Source organism: Myodes glareolus, chromosome 14, assembly GCF_982192425.1.
Source record: "Myodes glareolus chromosome 14, mMyoGla1.1, whole genome shotgun sequence".
Classification (NCBI taxonomy): domain Eukaryota; kingdom Metazoa; phylum Chordata; class Mammalia; order Rodentia; family Cricetidae; genus Myodes; species Myodes glareolus.
Window position 1 is genome coordinate 11,321,832 of NC_142039.1, and position 26,173 is coordinate 11,348,004.

Genomic DNA, 26,173 nt, shown 5'->3' on the forward strand with positions numbered 1-26,173 from the left:
TGACTTCTAAATAACTACCTATCATTCCTTCTACCTCCAGTTATTCACCTTATCATATAGCACCTGCATTTTCATTAAATAAATGTGCTTTAAAGCAGTTAAAACATATGTAGTCAATACATACCGACCACTGTCAGCAACCACCTTCCTACTATCCAGTCAATACCAATCCTTTTACACTGATTTGGGACCTGCTGCATGTCAGGACAGTCTGCTTGAGAGTGGGTTTGGAAATATCCTTAGGCGCCTGGTGGGCTCAGCAGTGGGTGTACAACCAAGAACAGCAACTCCTTTTCTCCCAGAGCTAAAAACAGTTCCGGGGAAAAGAGCAAAACGTACTGTGTATCTTTTAGTCTATTCAAGGCTGACCATATTCATGTAAAAAGACTAAAAATCTGGTTAAAGGGATAAAAATCCTTTGTTGTTGTTAGAGCAGGCTCATTTTCTTTTCAAAGGCTCATTGAACTTTCCTTCTAAGATCTGTAGTTAAGACCTCTGCCTGAAAGTTTCACAGTACATGACTTCTACTCTCTATGACCCCATTCCTTTCTACATGCTGTCTTCTCTCCTAGTGCAGATTCCTCTGTGGGTCGTGAATAGTGTTCTAGTAAAATACAAACTCAAAGAATCAGCTTGTTTCTTCTTCACCTGTCTTGTTCATCTTTCTCCTAGGTCTATGCTCTTGATTTTAACTCATGTAATAGCAGTTTGATTCCTGTATTTAAATTATTTCCACTTCACTTAGCAATGTTCATAGTTCTTTTTCTACACTCTAAGATCTGGTGAGGCAGAGGTTTTTTATTATATCCCACTGGGCCTAACACATCCTTTTCTAAAATTGGTGACAAATAAGTGCAGGTTATAATAACAAATCATATTGCTTTCATTAAAGGGGAGCTAATAGGTGTCCATAGAATCTTCAATGTATTTTTGTTTTTAAAATTCCATCTGTATATATATAGAGAGATAGAAAGATAGATAGATATAGATATACACAAATGACATTTCACAGCTTAATAGTAGTTTAAAATTCTAAAGCTAAATTTTAAATTACCTTCAACAACACAAGGAAATACAGAAATGTTTTCATTGCATTGGTGAGTGGTTTTCAACCCTCTGAATGCTGTAACCTTTTAATACAATTCCTCATGTTACGGTGACCCCCAAACATAAAATTATTTTGTTGCTACTTCATAAGAATGTTTTTGCAACAGTTATGAATAGTAATATAAACATCTGACATACAGGACATCTGATATGTGACCCCTGTGAAAGGGGTTGTGACCCACAAGTTCAGAACTTATTTTTATATTGTATTTCCACTAGTGAAAGACAAAACTTTTTTAGACTCTACTTTAGTGCGTTCCTATTACCTTTGAGCCATCTTTATATTACTATAGCTAATACATGTAGAACTTCCACAGATAACTACCAATGAATCAAGATGGTGCAAAGACAAAGAAGAAAGGACAGGCTAAGACTACAGTCACCAGTTCAGCTATGTCTTCAAAGCTCATTGTAAAAGAGTACTATAGAAACATTGTTACATTATCCTAATTAACTCATGTTAACAGAGTACTATAGAAACTTTGTTAGATTACCCTAATTAAGTCAAGTGATGATTTTTAGTGAACCCAGCATAGTATGTGAAAACTCTTCAGTATACAAGTGTATGCAACTGGAATTGCTTTTTTTGTCCCCTGTGCCATAGGATATAAATCTGTATAATTATTCCACGAGGGAAAGGTGCTTTGACTTTGAACTGTAAATAAGTGTTCATTTAATTATTTAAAATATGACAAATGCACTAAATCTTTAAGTAAGGCTTATTTCCTTCTGCATTAAGAGAAAGGAAGTCAGTATTCTGTGGTTCAGTGAATAAAATGGTATCTAGGATTTCTATAGAACAGCAGGTACACCGTGACAAATAAGTTTTAAAAAGAGCCTTCAAAATCTAAAGAAAAGAGTCTTTTTATAATGAAACTGTAAATAGAAAAGTTAGATTATTTGATGGAGAAATATTTTGCACATATGTGGTCATAATCTATATCTTTAGTCAACCAAAATGATGACAATTGTCTATTGATTTGAGTGACAAATGTGTGAAATGAAAGATATTCTCATACAGTCTATAGTTGATAATGCCAGAAATAGAAGTTAATTATTACTCAGAATAAAATTTAAAATTATCTGAGTAATAGCATATGGCATCTAAATAAGACAAGACTGGGTATTTATCCAACTAAAATAATAGCTTGACAGTCTCCATTTAGTGTTGTTCATTTGTGGAGGTATTTAAGGCTGACCATTTAATATTAGATAACCTTTATCTGGGACTTATGCCAGAAAATTGATGCTCCTTCTCTCAGCAGCCAGTCACAGCCTATAGTGCTTCAACTCAGGGGAGCCTTATGAGATATCTTTCATCCATGTTGCCATTCCCATTGATATTGGCATTGCACATGTTTTGTTGAAATAATTTTTATGAGTACAACTCCTTATAATAAAAAGAAGATACTATCTCTCTTTAAACAGCATGGTACTCTGGCTCTTGCATACTTTATTCCTGTTCATGCATGATGCTTACTGGAACTTATATGTAGGGTTTGTTTTGTAGATGGGGCATTTAATCTACAAATGGACAAATGGAGAAAATGTAGATGGAGATTGCTTGTTCATGTCCTGGTTGCCCAGATCCAAAGAGTAACACAGAAACTCCATTAATCACAGTACTATTTATCCACAGCTTTTGCATGTTTCTGGCTAACTCTTAAATCTTAAATTACCCATTTCTATTAATACGTGCATCACCATGAGGCTGTGGCTTACTAGTAAGGTTCTGGCTGGTGGCTGGCTTTTTTCTTCTTCGGCAGCTACAAGGCATCTCTCTCTGACTCTGCCTAATTTCTCTTTATATCTCTGCTCAGATTTCCTGCCTGAATTTATTCTCTTAAGTCATTGGCTAAAACAATTTCTTTAATATTCAATGGTAATAAAATGTATTTATAGCGTACAGAGAAGAATCCCACACCATCTCCCCTTTTCTGTTTAAGTAAAAAGGAAGATTTTAACTTTAACTTAGTAAAATTAAATATAACCAAACAGGTACCAAGCAATAATTACATTTACAATATCTATATCTACTTTATCATTCAACATTACTATGAAAAACTATAATTATAACTATCTATTTTTCAACTCCATCAAATACCCCAGAAAAATGTAACATTAACTAAGTTAACAGGAAGTACATTATAAGTAACTTCCAAAACTCTAGAATTTGTAGGCCTCAGATTTTTATAAAAAAATAATGTCAATAGCAAAGGTTTAAAGAAAGAGTTTTCTATTACATGGCAAAAAGCTAAAGAGATTATGAAGAGATGTCCTATTTGCTCTTTCTATAGCCACCATTACCTACAAGGACTAACCCAAAGGGTACTCAAAGGAATGAAATCTGACTGATGGATGTGTTCCACTTTACAGAATTTTGTAAATTAAAATATGTGCATCCCACCACAGACACATATTTAGGTTTTAGTGGGCAACTGCTTTAAGCTCAGAAAAGACTGATTTAGTAATCACACATTTATTAGAAGTTATGGCTATCATGGGTGTACCTGCACAAATAAAGACAGACAATGGTCCAGTATATGTTTCTAAGAAAATGAAACAGGTATTTGTTTATTATAATATAAAGCATATTTTAGGCATACCAAACAATCCTTTAGGTCAGGTAGTTAGATCAAATTGAACTATAAAAGATATGTTAAACAAACAGAAATGGGTGAAAAATACCCCCAGAAATAGATTACATAATGCTTTATTAACTTTGAATTTTGTTACCACTAATGAGAAAGGGACAACAGCAGCAGAGAGACACTGGATAATAGAAAAGTCTTCTGAATTAAGTCAGTTAATGTATTTCAAGGACATGTTGACCTTACAATGAAAGCCTGGAGATGTGCTACGTTGGGGAAGGGATTTTGCTCTTGTTTTCACAAGAAAAGAAAAACTGTGAATATCATCAAAATTAATAAAGATTCAGATAGAAGAAGAGAAACCTTATGAGAAGGAAAAATGACAGTTCATCCATAGGGGTAACAATCATACAGGTGGTAAAGAAACCTCATAAGGGTTGGGACTGGGTTCTGCTCTTGTCTTTGTAGGAAAATACTCATCTTCAAAAGGTCAAGAGACACTGGACATCTAGATGCCTAAAGAGGAAAAGATAATTATCCAGATAGGATTACCAAGCAAAGAGAATGTAATGTGAGGGTAAGAATCTCAAAAACATAAACTAAAATTAATCATGATTCACTTAAAAATCAAAGCTGGCTTTGGAGTTAGCTGGCTCTGTCCTTCTCTAAATCCAAGAATGTTGTTTAAATAAGGTTTTTGTCTCATGTCAGGAACCATGATGTGGCACAGAAAGAAAAAGGAATTTAGAAAAAAATTACTTTTCTTTATACCTATTTTTGTCTCTATTGTACCTTTTATTGAATATGTATGTTTGTTTATGTCTATGTAAATAATGTTTAAGTTTTCCACAATGAACAATGAATTTTCCTGCAGTAATCTTTGAAGTTTTCAGGAAGAAAATGGGGCCCCACAACAACAACTCCACCTTGTTGATATGACGTCATGATGCTTATAGTGCTACTATAAGACCTGTTTTGGGTACCAGCTGCTCAAGATGGTTCCAACTTGGTTACCTAAAATGGTGCACTTTTTTACAACATGCTGGCCAGAACTCCAAGTAGAAACCTCAGAAAATCCCTACCAAATACTCAGAGACTATTTGCAATTATACCAGACAATAATCTTGGAACTTAACCATCATTTTACTTTCACAGGATCCCATAGAAAGAACATCACCACCATGACAGTTGGAATTAATTCTCGAAGACAACATCCCTTTCCCAACAAAGTTTGTCCTCAGGGTTAGGGACATCATTAGGGGTTGATTATAATTTGTATAGGATTGGGGATTGGGAGGAAATTTTGTAGGCTCAGGGATCTCTGAAAAAAAAGGGGGCAATTGGATGGGATAATAGATTAGTGTGAGCTTACACTAATGATAATAGTAATACAGTGAATACTTGTGAGCTATTATTTATAGGCAATTTACATTGGTACAGATTCTTATATATTGATACAAACTTAAATTATATTGAATATGTACCTATTTTGTCTACAATATTAGTATATCTAGACATAGCTACTTTGTCATACTGTATTCATGCATGCTTCTATCTCTGCTTAAATTTTTTTTGCATATTGATACAATTGTAGGATATATTTATCATACTGCAATGTATATTTCTAACTCTGATCAAGATACTTATACATTGTTTACATTTTGAGGTCCTTATCCTCATTTGTTGCACAATTGTTTATTGTATAATATTCTAATATGAAGTCTTAGTCTCTAAGTTATATAGGTATTAAGAATTATAGATCAATAGTCATCTATGTTTGTCAAACTTATAGTTAGACTAATCAGGTTCTTTAGATACATAAAGATTGTATTCTGCATAGATAGGTAATCTTCAACCACTTCAAAATACTATAGAATATGGCATTTAAGTAACTTAGGTTTCTGTTGATGTGAGACATGATTGCTTCTGGTAGTACTGATTTATTCCTGAGAGAATGTTGAGCACTGAAGACACGCCACTTGGAGTTTGTTTTCTTCTTTGCACAATTTGCTTTTGGGCAAGGAACTGCCCATGCCTCAAACACTGACAAGGTACATCTTGCGAAGACAGGGTAAGATGGTTTCGAAAAATTTCCTGCCTCTGAAAATGGTCTTTCAGTTATGCTCAGCCTTATCCAAAGTTGGTTGCTTCAACATTGCAAATGAGGCTTTGGGTGATTGCCCAGGTAGCCAGTTGTCTCTGTCATTTGTTGTACATTTTTGGAAGTTGATTGATTGTACTTTCTGTTTACTCAAGTAATATTATTTCCCTTCTTGAATCTTTGATGGGGTTGAAGACTAAATAGTTGTAGTGGTTTTCCTCTCATGACTTGGCCAAGTTATTTATTATACAAGACTTAAGCTCTTTAGGATAGGATAATTATTGAAACATTTATCACATATATTTGTTCTTATTGTATATAATTTTGTATTAGGCTTAGAACTCTCTTATTTAAACAAAAATGTGAGGTGCTGTAGAAATTCTTACTGCCAGTAGCCTTTATGTTACCCACCTACTTGGGAATAGCCTCTTAAACCATTTATGCGTATGTAGAGCATGTGTCCGGCCTCTTTTATGGCTGCAGGATTTGGTTGCTGTTTCTTGGCTCCAGCAGAGGATTGTGACTTATGAGTCAACTCCTAAATAAATAACCCTCTATTATTCTCAATTCTGAGCTAGTGTGGGATTTCTTTTAAGCATCCTTCTTCATTGACTATTCATTATGTGTGTGGTGTATACATATATATTGTTTTTTGCACATGTATACTGTATCATGTATGCATATGATTTTTGACTGGTGTGGTAAACATGTGTATTTATTTATTTTTTTTTATTTTACCTAACAATATTTTGAGTTCTTTGGCTTACTGTGTTGAACATGATAGATTCCTTCCTAGACATTTTTTTATTATAAATTTTGTTAATTTTTTTGTATTCTTGGGATTGAGGTTATAGTTCTTCTTCTCTGTATAAATTAATTTTTCAAGCATGCATTACTGACACATTGACTATAAACTGACCTGCTTTGAAATATCCTTATTTCTCCATCGATTCTAACATACAGTTTCACTGGTTATCCAATTTTGTTTTCCAGTTATTTATTTTCAAGACTTGAAATATATTGAATCATAGTTTTGGGTTTTTAAGGATTCCTGTGTTGGGAACAAATGTTATTCTAATGTACTTGCTTTTTTCTGTGTTCTTACTTGCCCCTTACATTTTTAGATATTGTTTCTTTGATATACATTTTAAGTCAGAGCTGTCAAGATATCATCACTTCTCAATGGATGGATCTACTCAGAGGGGAGCACATCTACACAATATGAACCTTTAGGGAAGAACTTCCTACATAAACTATAACAAATTCATCAAATGTATGACAAAAGGATTATTCCTTGATGAATTAACTTTTGCATCAACCACATTTGCTCAAATTAGCAACAGGTATGGAATAGAAACTCAATGAAGAAAGTTCTCACAGACTCCTGTAGTTTAGGCTCTTAGACACTGTTTTATCAAGGATGGCTCATTCATAAGTTATTTCAGTTATATGATCCATCATCCAGAATCTTTAAAAATAAAGCTTTCTGATTTTTTAACACAAAAAAATGGTTTCCTGTATAGGCTCTATATAATCATGCCTGTGAAAGATATCAATATTCATTCATAAAAGTCTTACTTAAAAGAAGGAAAGGACCGTATTAATAGTCAACACCATGGAATGAAATAAAAACTGCCCCGCGCTACCGTCTCGCCCGCAAGAACGACGCGGGACACTTAGGATTCTTCTGCAGTAAAGCTTTATGCGTCTTGAGAGGGAGAGCATAAGCTTACATGGCGGAGACCCAGATAAGATGGAACCCATCCCTTATAAAGGAAACAGACCCTGCTCTGGACGTGTCTTTCCTGGATTGGTTAACTGCTCCCAGTCCCAGGTGATACCTTGGGAGTAGTGGAAAAATACCAACACGTGTGAGCTTTCTAGCTCACCTGGCGGTGCAGCACCATCTATGGTGGAGAGTGTGGTTGCGGCCTTCTACAAAAAACAATCTTATAGTCAAGGAAATAAATGGCCTTTTTTAAAAAGCAAAGTTTTATAATCCTTAAGACTTTTATGCCACTACTGAGTTTTCATGAAACAAAAGGCTTTACAAATGCTGAGCAATCTGATTTAGAACTTTTAATTAGTCTGGCTTGTATATTATTTTTGTAGTGAGGTCACTTCAGGATAACAGTACATAATTTTCAATTTGCATGCAAATTTCAGGGTCAACCCATGATAAATTTATAGCTTTTCCTGAATAAAAATGATACAAATGCTTCTAAGTGAAGTACAATATTATTTTGACCTTTTCGATGAACTTTCTTATATTTGGAATATGCATGAAATTTTTATCTGAAAGAATCATTTAACGTATTTCAATCAGAGCCCTAGATGTTGGTAGGCTTACTGGAAAATGAGGACAAGTTCTGAAAGTGGGACACTGGCATATATTATGTTATAGTTTAACTTTATAATTATTAACAAATGCATTATATACAAAGAAGAAAATTTGAAAAATAGTTTAATTAAATCTTTAAACTCCCTGAATATAATCTACTCATATTTTATGATTTATTTAATCTCCTTAAGTCTTAGTTTTTTCATCTGAGAAGTGGACATTCTATGATTCATATGTTCTTGGAATAGGTAAGTGGACATCAAATGACCTAACACAGATTAATTTCAGCATTTGTTTCACATTTGATAAATGTTTTATAACTACTATTTTCTACGTTTCCTTCTGAATTTTTATTTCTTTATTTCATTTACCATTCATCTTTGTATTTTAAAAATGACTTCTTGGATGATCTAACTAAGATAACAATACAGAGTTGACATAAACAATCTTTAGCTTTAAAAAAAAAAAAGTGGTGCTGAATGTTGTGGCCTTTTTACCACCATCATAGGCCAGAATCATTTCCAGCAAAAAAAATATGATTTTTAAAACTATTTTAAATCACCTTTTACTTTTTCAAATTTATAAATATTTAGTATTCATATATTATTTCTCAAAACTAGTAGACAGATTCTTGGTACTGACTTCAGATAATGGCATCACTGTACTTGGTGAATGCCCATCATGGCAGAAAGCACTGGGTGTCAGAATGCCAACATTAGTAGGATGAAAACAGACATTCAAGAAGCAGTATTGTTACTAATGTGATTATGCTGAAACAAGTCACAAGTTTTATTAAGTAAGGAGGACTTTCCCAGAGATGAGCTTCCTGCCCTTTCCAGGGTGCCAGAGACTCAGAGAAGTGGCATGCCTCTGAATGCAGAGGCCTTGTGCCCTGTTGAGGTCTTCAGTGGTTCTAATGATGAAAGACTTTTTTATTCTTTCACATACTTGCCTGTTTATTGGAAAACCACATGGGCTGATCAGAGAAAGCTGAACTAATTCAAACTTCATTTCAATGTGTTTGTAATTTTTAACATACAGGAGATAACTTTCAATCTCTGATTCTACTCCCCAAAATAAATGCAAGCTTAAAATAATTTACATAAAGATGATTCAGAGATACATTAACAAGATTCAAAAAGAAATTAGTTGGGGATAAAATTACTAATTTCTTAATACTTTCATTTCTTTTTCCATTTTAATCGCTCAAATTACATATTAATCTTACTACATATTAAAAGAACCTTTTTAATACTTTGGATGGTGCTTATATTTAAAGCAATTAAAAGAATGAAAGCATCATCTAGCCAGATGAATTCCTGTGAGCCTCAGATAATCAGGATAATCACCTAATTCCACGTTTGAGTTTCTACCAGAGTGGGACAATTAAGAGAATTCTAATTAACCACTGAGAAAGCAGCAATGAAAATAAATCCGGGATGTTCCCTGGAGCCGAGCACAATGGACTAAGCAAGAAATATGTAGATGATGCAGCTAGGGACACAAAGTGTATCAGAGTTTTATAAGGGAGAAAATTAAAGAAACATAAGACAGAAACTCTCAAAAGTGTGGGTGAGTTCACCAAGGCCCGAAATATAAAAGTGACATATCCTTTCTCATATATATATATATATATATATATATATATATATATATATATATATATATATATATATCCTAGTCTCAGGTCTTTGCTTTGTGTGTTTAACTTGTAGAATCTAGGAATTGCAGAATATAGATGAAATTGAAGTCATGATAGGAAGTACTGGAGGGAGAATGGTTTAACCAGGTAGTAGAATGATGGGGATGGAAGGATGAAGGGGCATGAGAAAGGTCAATTAGAAGAAAATGTACATGAGGAACTGACTTGGGAACCTGTGATCTTGAACTTCAAGTAAATCATATAATGAGAAAATAGAGTAGAACAAAGGGGAAATGAAAGATTATCATTATGTGGGTGCATTCTGGAACCTGATGAGTTAACAGGGATAGAAGCAGAAGAGTTGAGGAACTGAAGAATAGAAAATGAATTAAATGAAATTAAGAAGCTTTTTGAAACCTACTACTTTGTAAGATTATTTAAAATATAATTTAAAAGATAAAGTTTAAATAAATACTGTTCATTGCTGAACAATGTTATTCCCAGAAACCTAAATATTAAATGAAAATCTTAGTGACAAGTATAGGCTGTGGTTATTGCCCTATGAGTTATATCAGGGAGGTTCCAGAAGCATCCAAAAACATAGGTTATGGCCATTGCTCTTTATTGACAACTATATGTGTCTGGTAAGATCCTATTGTTGAAGACCCCACACATGCTTTGTTTGTTTGTTTTTTGAGACAGGTTTCTTGTGTAGCTTTGGAACATATCTTGGTACTTGTTCTATAGACCAGGCTGACCTTGAACTCACAGAGATCCACCTGCCTCTGCCTCCAAAGTGCTGGGATTAAAGGCATGTGTCCCCACCACCAAACAACCCGACACAGTTTGGTTGTAGGAGATAGAAGAATAAATCTTGAACTGAAAAGGAAATTCTCTCCCTGCTGAATGACTTTCATAGTGTTGGTAAGTGCTTTTCAAATTAATCAAAAGGGGGAGGGAAAGATATCTGTGATCTTAACTAATGCTGGTCTATTCTTGAAACATTATCTTCTTTCCATGCAGGATGGATTTACTGCTGCAATAGTAACAGGACTGGTTATGGGAGTAACCAACCCTCTCTCTTAATTGGATTTGAGGCATCTCTACTAGAGGAAATCCATATCTGGTATTGGAGACTCCATGAAGAGAGAAGTCATAAGTTCAAAAAAATTGTGTACTTTGCTTTTTAATAATCATACTATCAAACTGCCTTCTAAATATTTATTTTTAATCATAGATTTGTGCAAGTCAGGTAAGTTTCTATTATCACCAGGTAATATTGAAGCTCAGAGCTGTTCTTAATGTTGAGACTAAGTGACAGTCTTAAAGTAGAGAAAGGTTGACTACATCTCTCCACCCAAAGGTCAGAAAAAAAGCACAGAAGAGAAGGTTGAGAGAAAGTAAGAGCACTGCGGTGAAGAGGAGCTCTGTGAAGCTGTTCGCTTGACATGACATGGCTATTGTACCCATGAATATACAACAGCTTGGGGTATTCACAAGAATGGCACAAGAAAAGTCAGTTAAAAAATCCAGCAGTGTGTTTGTGTGTGTGTGTGTGTGTGTGTGTGTGTGTGTGTGTGTGTGTGTGTTAGGTCCCACCCCTAACTCAAGAGCTGTTGTTAGTTAATGCTAAAGATGGAGGATACTTTTCTTTGGCCAGTGCTACTGATAGGCTACCCATGTCACAATGGATATTCCCACATACATTTACATATAGACAGTAATACTTGGACTCAGTGAGATACAACAAAAATACAAGAAGACATGAAATTGGAAGGAGGTATGTATGAGCAAGGATAGACGATAGATCAAGATATAATGCACATGCCAATATCAAGCTGTTTTCACTTCTGTAGCTCTCTAGTCGAGTTTGATGTCAAGGATGGTGATGCCTCTGGAAGTTCCTTTAATGTACAGGAATTTTTTTGTCTATCCTGAGTTTTTTGCTTTTCCATATGAAGTTGATTTTTGTTTTTTCAAAGTCTGTGAAGAATCGTGTTGGGATTTTGATGGGATTGCACTAAATCTATAGATTACTTTTAGTAGGATTGCCATTTTTACTATGTTGATCCTACCAATCTAAGAGCACAGGTTGACCAATGGAATCAAATCAAAGACCCAGATATTAATCCACACACCTATGAATACCTGATTTTTGACAAAGAAGCTAAAATTATACAATGGAAAAAAGAAAGTATCTTTGACAAATGGTGTTGGTATAACTGGATGTCAACATGTAGAAGAATGAAAATAGATCCATATCTATCCCCATGCACAAAACTCAAGTTTAGTTGGATTAAAGACCTCAATATAAATCTGACCACATTGAACCAGATAGAAGTGAAGGTGGGTAGTAGCCTTCAACGTATGGGTAGAAGAGACCACTTCCTAACTATAATATCACAGAAACTGAGAGCAAAAATAAATGAATGGGACCTCCTGAAATTGAGAAGCTTCTGTGAAGTAAAGGACATAGTCAATAAGAAAAAAGGGAATGGGAAGAGATCTTTACCAATCCCACGTCAGAAAGAGGATTGATCTCCAAAATATATAAAGAACTCAAGAAATTAGACATCAAAATTCCAAATAATCCAATTTAAAAATGGAGTATAGAACTAAACAGAGAGTTCACAACAGAAGAATCTCAAATGGCTGAAAGACCCTTAAGGAAATGTTCAACATACTGAGCAATCAGGGGAATGCAAATCAAAATGACTCTGACATACCATCTTACACCAGTCAGAATGGCTAAGATCAAAAACGCCAATGATAACTTATACTGGAGAGGATGTAGAGTAAGGGGAACACTTCTCCACTGCTGGTGAAAATGTAAACTTGTGCAGCTACTCTGGAAATCAGTATGGCTGTTTCCCAGAAAGTTGGGAATCAGCCAACCTCATGATCCAGCAGTGGTTACTCTTGGGAATATACCCAAAAAATGCTCAATCATAGTACGAGGACATTTGTTCACCCATGTTCATAGCAGCATTATTTGTAACAGCCAGAACTTGGAAACAACCTAGATGCCCCTCAAACAAAGAATGGATAAAGAAAATGTGACACATTTACACAATGGAGTATTACTCAACTATAAAAAACAATGACAAGATGTAATTTGCATGCAAATGGATGGAATGAGAAAAAACATATTGAATGAGGTAGCCCAGACCCAGAAAGATGGATGTGGTATATACTCGCTCATAAGTGGATACTAACTGTAAAACAGAGGATATTGAGACTATAAATCATGATCCTATAGAAGCTAAGTAACAAGTAGAAACCTAAGAGAATATATATATATATATATATATATATATATATATATACCTTATATATATAAAAAAGTATATACTTTATATAGATCCACCTGGGAAGGAGAAATAGACACTATCACCTGACAAAATTGGGACCATGGAGGTGCAGGGAGAAGGGAAGGTAGAAGGAAAGGAGGAGGGAATAAGGGGAGAGAGGAGAAGAGCTTGAGGGAATGGGATAGTTCAGATGGAGGAAGGACAGAAATAAGAGTAAGAAAAGAGAAATTTTGATTGAGAAAGCCATTGTCGGGCTAGCAAGAAATCTGGCACTAGAGAAATTCCCAGAAATCCACAATGATGACCCCAGCTAAGACCATAAGCAATAAAGGAGATGGTACCTGAACTGGCCTTAGCCTGTAGTCAGATTGATAAATTACTTAAACATCACCATAGCCAGGCAGTGGTGGCACATGCCTTTAATCCCAGTACTCAGGAGGCAGAGGCAGGCAGATGTCTGTAAGTTCGAGGCCCATCTGGTTTACAAGAGCTAGTTCCAGGACAGGCTCCAAAGCTACAGAGAGACCCCCATATTGAAAAAACAAACAGAGAGAGAGAGAGAGAGAGAGAGAGAGAGAGAGAGAGAGAGAGAGAGAGAGAGAGAGAGACGTTTTCATGGAAAAAAATCTCCCAAATACCACCAAGTTCATTTTGTGTTGGCCATCTACTGCTGGGAATGGGACCTGCCTCTAAGTGTTCTTTGTATATCCTATGTCTTAGGGTTTCTATTGCTGTGAAGAGATACCATGACAACTCTTATAAGGGAAAATATTTAATTGAGACTGGATAGAGGTATGAAGGTCTGTTAAAATCATAGCAGGAAACATGGCGCATGCAGACAGATGTGGTGGAGAATAGCAGATAGTTCTACATCTGGATTAGCAAGCAGGAAGAGAGTAACACTGGGTTCTGGTTTGAGCATTTGAAACCTCAAACCTCAGCCCCCAGTGACACACTTGCTCTAACAAGGCCACATCTACTCTGTCAAAATCACAAGTCCTAATTCTTTCAAATAATACCATTCTCTGTGAACCTATGGGGACCATTTTCATTCAAACACACCCAGTAAGACTCTATTAAGGAATACTGATCTTTTCCTTTGCAAGTGGTTGTCAGCTGGAGATAGCTTCTGAGTTAGAGATGGTGGCTTGTGTTTAATTTCCCTCTCAGGGACCCATCTGGTACAGACTTGTGCAGGTCCTGTGCAAGCTGCCATGGTCTCTATGAGGCCATAGAAATATCAGTCCTGTTGTTTCTGTGCCTTGGTGTTCTTCAAACCCACTGGCTTTTATGCATAGTTCCTTGAGCGCTGATGATAGGGAATTGATGCAGACATCCCATTTAAGACTGAGTGTTTCAAGTTCTCTCACTCTCTGCACATCGTCCAGTTGTGAATTTGTTTTAGTTTCCATTTATTATGGAAGAAAGTTTCCCTGATGTATCTGGGAAAGACACTGATCTATGGTTATAGAAGAATGTAGTTAGGGGCCATTTTATTTACACATTCATTTAGCTGAAAACTGCTTGATTTTCTACCTAAGTTCTCGCCTATTCAGTATCAGATTCTTGCCCATCCAAACAATGGGTTCCATCTCATGAAGTGGGCCTTAACCTGACCAGATACTGGTTGGTTACTTCTGCAAATTTTATGCCACTATTGCACCAGAAAACCATGCAATCAAGACACCATTTTAGATAGGCGGGTTTGTAGCCAGGTTGTCGTTTCTCTTCTGGTAGCACACAGAATACCTTCCAGTACCATGAAGACTAGGAAAGATTAGGAAATAGAGCTGAGAACTGGACTTCTTTGTGTGTATTTGGTGTGTGGGTGTTGTCTTCAGCATCAGAACCTTACAATCACTCTGTGAAGAGCAACAAATGTTCTGGGCAACACCCTGAGTCATTTGGGGGTTTCTGCAAAGACCGCTGAGGTAGTTTGAATGACAGGGTTGCTCCTATAGCATCATATGTTTGCATGCTTGATTCCCAGTTAGTGGACTGTTGGGAAAAAATAGGAGACATGGCCTTGTTGGAGATGTGGAACTGTGGGCTTAGAAGTTTCAAAATCTCATACCAGGCCCAATTTCTCTTGCTGTCTCCTCTTTCTGCCTGCTGCCTGGGGATCAGAATATACCTCTCAGCTACTTCTCCAGTACCATGCCTGCCTGTCTACCTGCTGACATGCTCCCTGCCATGATGATAAAGGAATAAACTCCTGAAAGTGCAAGCAAACCTCCAATTAAACCCTTTCTTATAAAAGTTGCCTTTGTCATGATGTCTCTTTATAGCAATAGAACTGTAACTAATATAACTTCCTAAACTCTTGATTCAATAAGTATTATATATATTCTTTTTCAGGTCTGTAAATACAGAAAAACAAACAATTTAAAACTGAAGTGAGGTGCCAGGTGGTGGTGGCACACACCTTTAATCCCAGCACTCAGGGGGCAGAGGCAGGCAGATCTTTGTGAATTCAAGGCCAGCCTCATCTACAAGAGCTAGTTCCAGGACAGCTGGGACTGTTAAACAGAGAGACCTTGGTCTCAAGAAACAAACAAACAAATAATGAAATGAGGCATATGCAAGCAACATAAAGGAGAATAGACAAATAACAGTGTAGAAATGGGATATAGAATATATTACTATTAATTGCTTCAGTAGCCAAGTTTATGGAGAAAGTTCTGGGACTATGGGAAATGTTCAGACGGCTCATTGTCATAGTTATGTGCAGCATGGCATGAGTGTGGAGGTCAGAGACTACTTGTAGGAGTTATTTCATCCTGGAGATTGAACTCTGGTGTGGGATTCCCCTCTGTATACTGTGAATACCACTGGTTAATAAAGAAACTAGTTTGGCCTGATAGGGTTGATAGGCAGGGAAAACTAGACTGAATGCTGGGAGAAAGAAGTAGGAGTTAGGGAGAAGCCATGTAGCCCCGCTGGAGACAGATGCCAGAAGCTTTACCAGGTAAGTCACAGCCTCATGGTGATACAAAACTTAATGGAGATGGGTTAAATTAATATGTAAGAGTTAGCCAGTAAGAAGCCAGAGCTAATGGATTGAGAAGTTATTTAATTAATAGAGTTTCTGTGTGATTATTTTGGAAGTCTGAGCAGCTGGGAACCAACAAGCAGCTCCTTGAAACAGAACTCAGATAGTTAGGCTTGGCAGCAAGCAGTTTTTATGTAGTGAGGTTATCTCAAGGACTCTGAATTAGCTTTTCTTCCTTCCTTCCTTTCTTTATTCCTTCCTTCCTTCCTCCTTCTTCTCTCTCTCTCTCTCTCTCTCTCTCTCTCTCTCTCTCTCTCTGTCTTTTTCTTCCTTCCTCTCTCTGTCTTTGTCTATTAAAATATTCATGGGAAGCAACAAGATCACAAGTCCAAGACAGCCTAAATTAAATAGTGAGTTACAAGTCAGCTTGTGTTACATAGTGAGACCCTGCCACAAATTTTACTATTGTGAACATTATTCACTGCTATATTAGGATAAGTTATGAAGTCATGAAATTTCATGCAGAAAAACTTAAAAGTGCAAATGACTTAGTGACAGAAACTCATCTAAAAAGCTTCACACCCGGAAGCTTTTTATGTTCCTGTTATGTACATGTAACATTTTGGGAAAGGCATGGGGGTGGAATAAAGCCCAGAGGCTCCAGAGGTTTGGGCAAGGGAGGGATAGAGACACAGTAGAGAGGAGTTTTAGGGCGGTGAAAATACTCTGTATGACATCACTGTCATTGAGACATGTCACCATATGCTTGTCCCTACTCGTCGAATGCATAATACAAAGAGTAGACCCAGGGGTTCTGACAAAAACATGGTGTTATACACCATGCTGATGTGGACATTTGGGGAGGGTGCTCATGAGGAATGTATGGTAATTCTGGACTTTCTACTTAATTTTGCTCAAAAATAAAACTTCTCGAAAATAAAGTCTGTTCATTAAAAATGTTTATCAGATGATTATGATACAGAAGTTTGAGACTAACTGAACTGACTTCATGCTATCATTTTCCAGATTCAAAATAGAGAAATGAAGGCAGGGAAATGAGAGGGGAGAAGTGGTACATCCTGGAAGGAAGCAGTCACAGAAGCTCAGTTTCTGAGTCCCTCTCCACTGCTCTTTCCCATTCTTTACCCTGTGTTGATGAATCCTTTCCCAATCCCTGATGGTTCTGGATTATAGTAACTCCCTTGTGCACCAATGAAGCAAATGAAGCTGATACCCACCATATAAGGCTTTATTCATAAGTTCTACTCTGTTAAATATCACATAAAGAGAAAGAAGAAAACTATTTCAAACAGAAAAAAAAGATAAGTACATTCAAATTAAGGGAGAACAGCCAGGAAACTGTGGGAAGAGTTATGGTGTGATGGATGATGTTATGTTAATGGCTAACTTTATGTTTAAAAGTTTAGAATTTCTGTTCTTAAGAGAAGTATAATGCAAAATTGGACTTTTGAATGTTAACGACTGCTAAGGGATAATTTTGCAACTGCCTGATATTGTACATTAACAAAACCTCCATTTTTGATTCTGTGAATTAAAGATTGCTTTAATCCCAGCACTAGAGAGGCAGAAGCAGGAAGATCTCTATGAGTTTGAGGCCAGCCTTGTCTACAGAGCAAATTCTAGAACAGACTTCATAGCTACACAGAGAAAGTCTCAAAAACCAAAAAAACAAACAAACCAAAACAAAACAAAACTTGCTTTGTGTAGATTATGACCTTCTAGTATGTAGACAGAATGCAACCTTGTGTTCTTTGCAATTAATAGACCCTGACTGATAAGGTTGCACACTGCATCTCAGAATGCTGCAGCATCCAAGAATCCCAAATTGTTGTGCAGACCTGGGACCAGAACATGAATAAGTCTTTTTGTTAAAATTAAAAAAATATTGCTGTGTTGCTGTGTTATCTTTCAAAGTATTATGCTGTAGATCTCAGTAACCTCAGAATGTGATTTTTTTCTTTCTGTTCTTCCTATTTAAGAAGCACTCAAGCCTTTTCTTTGGTACACCCACATTGCCTGTATCAACACTCTTGTATTATGGGCCTTTGGTAAACTAAGGATTGTTGAAACCAATGTGCTGAGGTACTGCAGCGGGCTGGGGTAATAAAGTGCCCAATAGAAGTGCTTAATAAAAGTCTCCTGTAGGGCAAATGAAATCACAGGAGGAGGCTGTAATTCATGGAACTCATTTGGAGATGGAGACTTTAGAGATTCAGTTAGGTTAAACTAAGGACATTAGGTTAGGACTCTAATGCAGGCTGACTAGTAGCCTCACCAGATGAGGGAAGAAATATTAAGAAATGTGCGATGGGAAAGGATAGTGATGTGAGAAGTGGATAAAGGTGGACAGAGTCAGCTGTGGAAAGAGGAATCAAGAGGACACAATTTGCTCATATCTTGGGCTGTCAGCTTGTTGGACTGAGAAAATATGTTTGTAAAAGCAGACTAGACATTGGGTTTTGGGATTTTTTTGTTATGGCAGTCATAGTAAACTAATATAAACATTTAAATATGGAGTTATGTAACTGAGTTAGCTGTCATAATTATTGCTATGATAGGAATATCATGACCAAAAATAACTCTGGAAGGGAAGAATTTATTACCCTATCACTTTGGGAAGGAAGGACAGGAACTTGGAGCAGAAACCTGGAGGCAAAAATAGGAGCAGAGGCCACAAAGAATCACAGCTTTTGGGCTCTGTTCATGGCTTGCTCTCTTGCATGCTTATAAGCCTCTTTACTTATATATCACTCAGGATCACCCACCCATAGGTACCTCAAATGCAAAAGGCCAATAGAGCCACAAAGTGTCTGGTAAAGGATGAATTAGCAAATCACATGAACAAAATGACCCATAACAAAGATAGAAGTTATAATAATGACATGATTTAACCTCAGTGTTAATTAGAGGGATATAACAATGTTCTCTTTTATCTATGCAGTTAGAAAAAATGTCTTGCTATAGAGTTAGCAAACATCACTATTTGAGGATTGAAGGAAATCAATTATTTTTTGAAATAAATAAAGAGGTCTTGCAGTGGCAGAACTATAAGAAAGTTAAGTGTTTGGAGCCATAGAAATAAGGTAATCCTCAAAGTCTATGTAGTAGTAAAGCAGTAAGCAACCTCTATAGACATCAGATAGAAACAGAACAGATTGGAGATTTTCTTTCTTAGAGAGCACATTTGGTTTACCATTTCTGCATGCTACAGGTTCACAAATTCAGTCTTGGGAGATATCCACACCTGTACTGACCATTTATAGGACTTGCCATCTTGTCATCATTTCCTAAGCAGTACATACAGTGCAACACCATTTACATAGCATTTGTATTGCATTAAGTATAGGTAATCTAGAGGTGATTTATAGTGTATGGAAGACATATGCAGGCAGCGTAAACACAGTATACCATCTTGAATGAAGGACATGCATTCATGGATTTTGGTATCCATGGGGGTTCCTGGAGACAAACTTTAGTAGCTAACCAGAGATAGGTAGAAACATTAAAAGAAATTCTAGAACACTGTGCTGGGCTATTTGGTGTTTAAAGAAAGCATGTGTTTTCTTTTCCTCTGTAACAAACGTGCTTTTAAATAAACATGTTTCCTTGTGGTTTGGTCATGGAAGTAAACTTTGGTTCATTTGGTGTAAGTGTAATTGATATGCAACAGCTTTACAAAAGTGTCAGAGGCAGCTGGTACATGATTTTTGATTTTTTCCCCATCTTAGTTCTGTCCAGCCAGCTGGAGAGGAACCACGTGACTGAGCTAAGCAGTTATTCAGATTCATCATCTCTCCTACCACATTTCATGTTCTTACCCACACTCTATTCCCACTTTACTATTCTAGTTACTTTCATTAATTTTTTATATGAACATTGTACTGACCAGCTACTAGAATAATAGAACATATCTGGAGAACACCCTTCACCACTTATTTATAAAAAGCACTGCAATAACATTTGTTTGAATGCATGATGCAACACCCCAAGGATACATTTTCAGTGAGCTTATCTTGCTTTATATTTTAACACCAGTTTTGTAGATTCAGTGAGGCCAAGAGATATGGAGGCGGTGACTCCTCCTGAAGATGGTTTATCTTGCTCACAGATTCCAAGAGAAGAGAGACAATATACCCATGGGCAGCTACACAGCGAGTCTTAGGTTTGGTAAGAAAAAAAATAGGGGATGGGGGCTGTAGGAAATAGCATTTAGTGTGGTTTCTGTAGGAAATAGATTTATGATTCACCAGTTGGATGATGCTAATAAAATTCATGGCATAGTGGCTACTCCTGACCCAGGTACCTGGGTTGAGTAAGGGCAGAGAGGCAACACCTTGAAATGTGTCACCTCCAGCTACAATAGAGGTGACAGAGAAGTTGAAGTCTGAATTAGTAAGTTTGCATTTTTTAAACACCTCATAGAAAATACCAGGATGCTGAAATAAAATACAAGCAGCTTGTATACTTTGCTCTCCGTCACTGGTTGAGGGGAGTTCCACAGGTATAGTGACTGTTAGCTAACTCCAGTTGATTACTGTCAGCTTTTCTTAGACCTAAGAAAGGTCCACCTAAATGTGTAACTATGAGGGAAGCATGTATGAAGCAATATGTTTGTACTTAAACTCTGTTATGTCATCTTCTCTGTGTTCAAATGGTAAGTAAATACATGTGCTTTAAAAAGTTGGCCACACAATAGATGGGCAGAACAATGTGACCCAAAGGGATAAGATGTACCCAAAAACACAGCTTAACTCAGTCTCACATTTTGGTATCTGATTTTAACATCATCATCAAGCTGGTCTGCATTTTTGATTTTGGGTTCTCTAAGATTCCCTGTGTCCTTAAATAAACTGTCCTCATACTAAATGTTATTGGTAACAAGAGTAGACCTAGTTAAAATCAAGATTCTCAGCAATTATCACGAGAACACAGAAAGACTTCAAACCTAAGATTAAGTTAGTGGAAACAAATAAAAACTACACTCAATTTCTTTCTTCTTCTTTTTTTTCTGAGCTTTTATCTTACCCCTTAATCAACTAAGTAAACACTTAATGCTCCAGCTCCTGAGAGGCAGTTCTCAAGACAATTTGTGTGATTCATTTGGTTCAAACTCTCTCTGAGACACCGTCCTGCATTTCGTCTCCCTAAATGAGATCACAACTGCACTAGAGTTAGTCTGCTCTTGGCACCCAGTTATCATTCAGTATATAGTATTAATCATTTCCTTTGTTGGCTTCATTGATATTTATACAGCACTTGATTCTATAAAACAATGAATCTCATATCCAACAAATCAAACCAATAAGGTAACTGCATCAGTTTAACAGAGCTCAGGGTTGTGTTGATTCAAGCATGACTCAGTCTCATTATGGTGTGAGTAGCTCTAAGGCGCAGCAGTGAAAACGAAGAACTGAATCTACATGACTACGTTCTCACAAAGGAATCCAGAACCGGTCAGTTCATGCCTGACCTCCATCCTTTTCTCTCTTACTCCATATGCCAAATTACGGAAGTACTATTTTATTGCAAGATGTACTTCCCAGTCCTTTTTTAGTGTGTATGAGTGTGTGTGATATGTGATCATTAGTGGGTCATACATGTGCTACAATACATATGCGAAAGTCAGAAGACAGCCTGGGTATATCTGCACTTGTCTTCACACTCTGTTTAAGTTAGGATGACTTTGCCATGATACAACCCAGGAAACTGGTCTGTGAGCTCTGGAGATTCTCCTGAGTATGCCTCACCTTTCCCAAGGGTCTACTGGGATAACAGATGCTTGAGTTACACTATAGTATCTGCTTTTTGTAGATTCTGGGGATCTAAGCTCAGGTCTTCAAGAACTTTTATCAACTGAGCCAATCTCTAGTCCTGTCTACCTAGTCCTTGGGAGACTACAAACCTGTAATCTATAATTCCACAGCCTTAACCCATGTTTATGTTAATCTTCAACAAAATTTGTATGTCTCATCCACTTTGCTTTTTAGAATAGTAAATTTGCTTAAGTTTTTCTATGCTTTAGTAATTTAATATTTTAACCATATTCATATTTGCAATGATGGTTTATCAGTTGTGTTGAATGACTTTATTTCCTTTGATTATAGCTGCTTGTCTCAAACCTATATTCCCAAAAGCCTACTTCTCATATTATTCAAAGAAAAGGTATTTGTTGTGTAAAAATGCTCTGTGTGTGTATGTGTATTCTATAAAATGTAATAATGATAGAAAAAATAGCAAAAGAAAATGAAAATAGTAAATCTGGCTTGATATATACATATGCATAAATATAAAAAATTGTATATAACTTATTTCATCATTTGTAATCTCATGAATCTTCTAGAAATTCACATTGGTTTTGAAGTACACTATAAGTTTAGATTTATTCTGCATTGTAAACATTCACTCAAATATTTCAGGACTGGAGAACTTATTTTATAATTGAATAATGAGAAATAAAAAAATAGATAAACATAAAGTGCAAATTTTGCTGGAAAACATCAATTTTACTTTAAATAAAATATAGTCCAATGAAAATTGAGGCACAGTGCTATCTATGTAATGACCATACTGATTCAATAATGTGTGGAGTAGCTCATTAGAGTTGAAACAGTTTCTAATTAAAAATTACATGAACTGAAGATCATGTTAGCTAGCATTCAGATTTGCAATGCCTTCATTTGAACCTAGGATTGTTTCAAGGGCTATTCAAGTCTTACTAAAATATCTGCTCAAGTAATCATTTTTTCTTAATATCACAAATGAACTAAGTCATATCGTTGGACTTTGATTATAATCAAATATAATAACATTAATTATAATATTCCATTATGATTATGATATCCATAAATTATATCTTCAAATGTAGACCTTTTAACATTAAAATGCTAATTTTTTCTCAATTGAAAGATAAAGCAATATCTGATATTGTCTCAGTATGCTATAAATGGTTTACGCGAATACAATATTAAACTAATTAGACCCATTCATGGTCTTGATTTTGTTTTAATTTAAAATAGCTGATTAAAGATACATTGAACTCAATCAACAGTCCTCTGTTTGCAATATGGCTCTGGGCCAGGATTAATAATTATTTTCTGATTTTAGAGAAAGTAAAAATTTTGAACCTAAGTCTTAAGATGAACAGTGAGGATGTTTGACCATAACACTGTGGCCTCTTGCTTTCTGTCAACCCAAAGCCAGCAATAAAGGCAGATGAGGGCACAGATGCCAATGACTAAAAGGGAATGGCCGATGCCACAAAGGCAAGCACAACCTCTTAGTTCAGAATTATGTAGTGCCAACTCTGTGCACCCTGAGTCTTTCCTCACAGGGTAGAACTGGGCATGCTCAATGTGCTTTCTTAGCACAGACAAATTAAATCTGAAGATAAGTTATTCCGTGCTGACATATTTACACTGAATAAACCCATGAAGGACTAATTACTCATATACTATTTCCTCATTCATTCATTAAGCAACAATAATTCTTAGAATGTGATCTTACAAGGGGTAATGTGCTTGTGCACCCAGATGATAATACTGGGCAGTTCACTACCAAACACAGCTCTTTTTACAAAATGGTTTTGTAACAGTTTTAACTATAAGTAATGTCTCTCTATATTATACAAGACATAGCAATGCATTTTCGACAGGATTGGCTAAGTGATATTTTACTTAAACACAATCCACAAATTTTGAAAATCAGTTTTATTCACCAATCTCTTTGTATCCAAAAACTCTTAGGTGGTTCTGTAAACTGAAGGATACTAGAACCAGTAGGTTTTGAACTTGCCATAAGGTCTTATCTAATACACAAGTAATATCTAGAATGACAGCTATACTTGAATAAGACAATTTTATTAAAATGAATCTATAGCAATGAAGTTTGCAGATAAGATATCAACGTTTCATCTTTCCAGTGGCACATTCTAGCCGTTATAACAAGCTTGTAAGATTTACTCATGTGAATTCCTCTAACTGAAGAAGAGATGTGGGTGAAAATATTTTCTGAACAATAAATATCACTGTCAGATGTAGTAATAAACTATAAGCAATATGGTATTTATTAATCAGTAGCACTGTTTTCAAGGATATCCTGTGCTACACATTGAAACACATCTCAAGAAAAAGAAATCCCATTATCACCACCACTAGCAAGAACAAAACTGTCAAAGAACTGGATTTTGCTCAAGAGATAAAGTTTTGCATTCATCCTCTTTCTAGAATGTTTTCCTAACATTTACTAATATTTCTAAAGATAGAGCAACTCTAATAATGAAGATTACTTGAACACTAAAAAATTAAGCTTGAATTTGCATTGCCTTAAAGGACTTGAACTAATATTACAAATTGTGCCTCTGTAGGTGCACAGTGATAAGTCTGACATTACATTTCCCTTTGAGAGCTTTTGGAGTCTTTGACAAAGGTTTTGTAAGAGGGTATTCTTGGTGGCCACAGGGCTTCCCTATTCTCCTCATGCCCTTGCTGTCAGCTCTGATAACTGAAGAAGGTGCTGAGAATGTAGCCTGCTATGTAAGGAAAGAAGGGGCTGGGACTTCCCATGCTCCATCTCTGGTTTCTCAAGTATCCTGCTGCATTGTTGACAAGTGTGTCCTTTTCCTCAGAGAATAAAAGCCAAGGTAGACTCCATTCCCCTGACTGTAAGCTGTGGGCCAGTTAGTGAAAGTGTAATTACAATGAGTATCCATTGGTGCTAGACAGCTTTCCCTTGCCATGTTGGTCCAGTTTACCATGAAACCTGGGCTTTGCTTGTTCCTCTTCATCTTAGGTTGTAATACATTCATTTCCTGGTACTCCTTGAATAGTTGACTCTTCTATTTTACTGGACTCAGAAAACTTGGTAATCATTTTACACTGACCACCAGATATGTCACCACTAGATAACTGCTTTTTACCTCCAGATAATCAATGTCATTTTTAGAGAGTAGCTTAATAAGTGGAAGCTACCATTAAGTATTAGAAAGAAAACCAAGCTGGCAAACAGAGTAATTTCTATGTAACTTTTCTTTCAGAGTTTGTGAGAGTTAATTTAAGCATTATGACAATAGTAATTCTAATGTTGCTAATCATTTAATGTAGGTGGAGTAGCTAACATGAAGTATTAACACTGAATGTACACAGTTTGTATTGATTTGTTTTATCCTCCAATTGATTCTATAGGGTATGTCTTATTTTTATATGGAACAGTTAAAAAACTTATGAGATTTGTTTAATCTTCTAGAGAGTCAAAATTACACTTAAGAAATCTCCCTCTAGCACCACTTTGCTTAGTCCCCTTGCTAGGAGAGTGTATTTATACATAACAAGCATTGTTTTTGGATGACAAAATTCTATACATTGTGAGCTCTCTCTCTTATTCTGCACTAGCAATGTGTTTGCTTAAATCTGCCCATCTCAAGGTTATCCTTTTCCTAAATGTCTCCATGGTTCACATCTACTTTTATTTATGTTTTGACACCTGCAACTTCAAATTGCACCTTTCTTACTACTCTTGTCAGGGCATAATTCTCTATCTTTTATAAATCATCTCTATAGATAGTTTCCATCTGTCCTTTCACCCACCCACCTTCCATTTATAAACCTCACTTTGTTTACCCCCCTTACATTATAAAGTCACAAACACTGTAGCTGTTCATTATTTACAATAAAAGTCATTTCTATTTTAATGGGGTGAGATATTTACTTTTTCTACTTAGGATCATTTTCCTCTACCCCAATATTTATTTTAAAATAAAGCAACACTCATACACTGAACAGAAGCAGAACTTATGACTTAAACAAAATGTAGAGATTATGTTTTAATATCAAATTCTACTGGATTCCGTTTACAGAATTACTTATTTGTGCACCTTATGTAGAATAATCACTGCTTTATGACCTCCAGTTCAAGGTATATCAAGGGTGGTGCAGGGGTGATCGTCATGCCACCTGTTTCTATTTCATATCAGCTACTTTTTCCAGGAATAGTCGGGAGTCTCAACTTGATTGGGGAAATTAAGCCAATCACATTCTGCTTAGGGTGTGTCCCCCTGGGGCCACACAAAACAA

The 26,173-nt window shown here is 36.1% G+C and overlaps 1 protein-coding gene across 3 annotated transcripts in view; it reads right to left on the reverse strand.

Moving 5' to 3' along the window:
- Malrd1 (MAM and LDL receptor class A domain containing 1) overlaps nucleotides 1-26,173 on the reverse strand; it is a 614,092-nt gene that overhangs the window by 173,253 nt on the left and 414,666 nt on the right. The gene's annotated exons all lie outside the window — the stretch shown is intronic.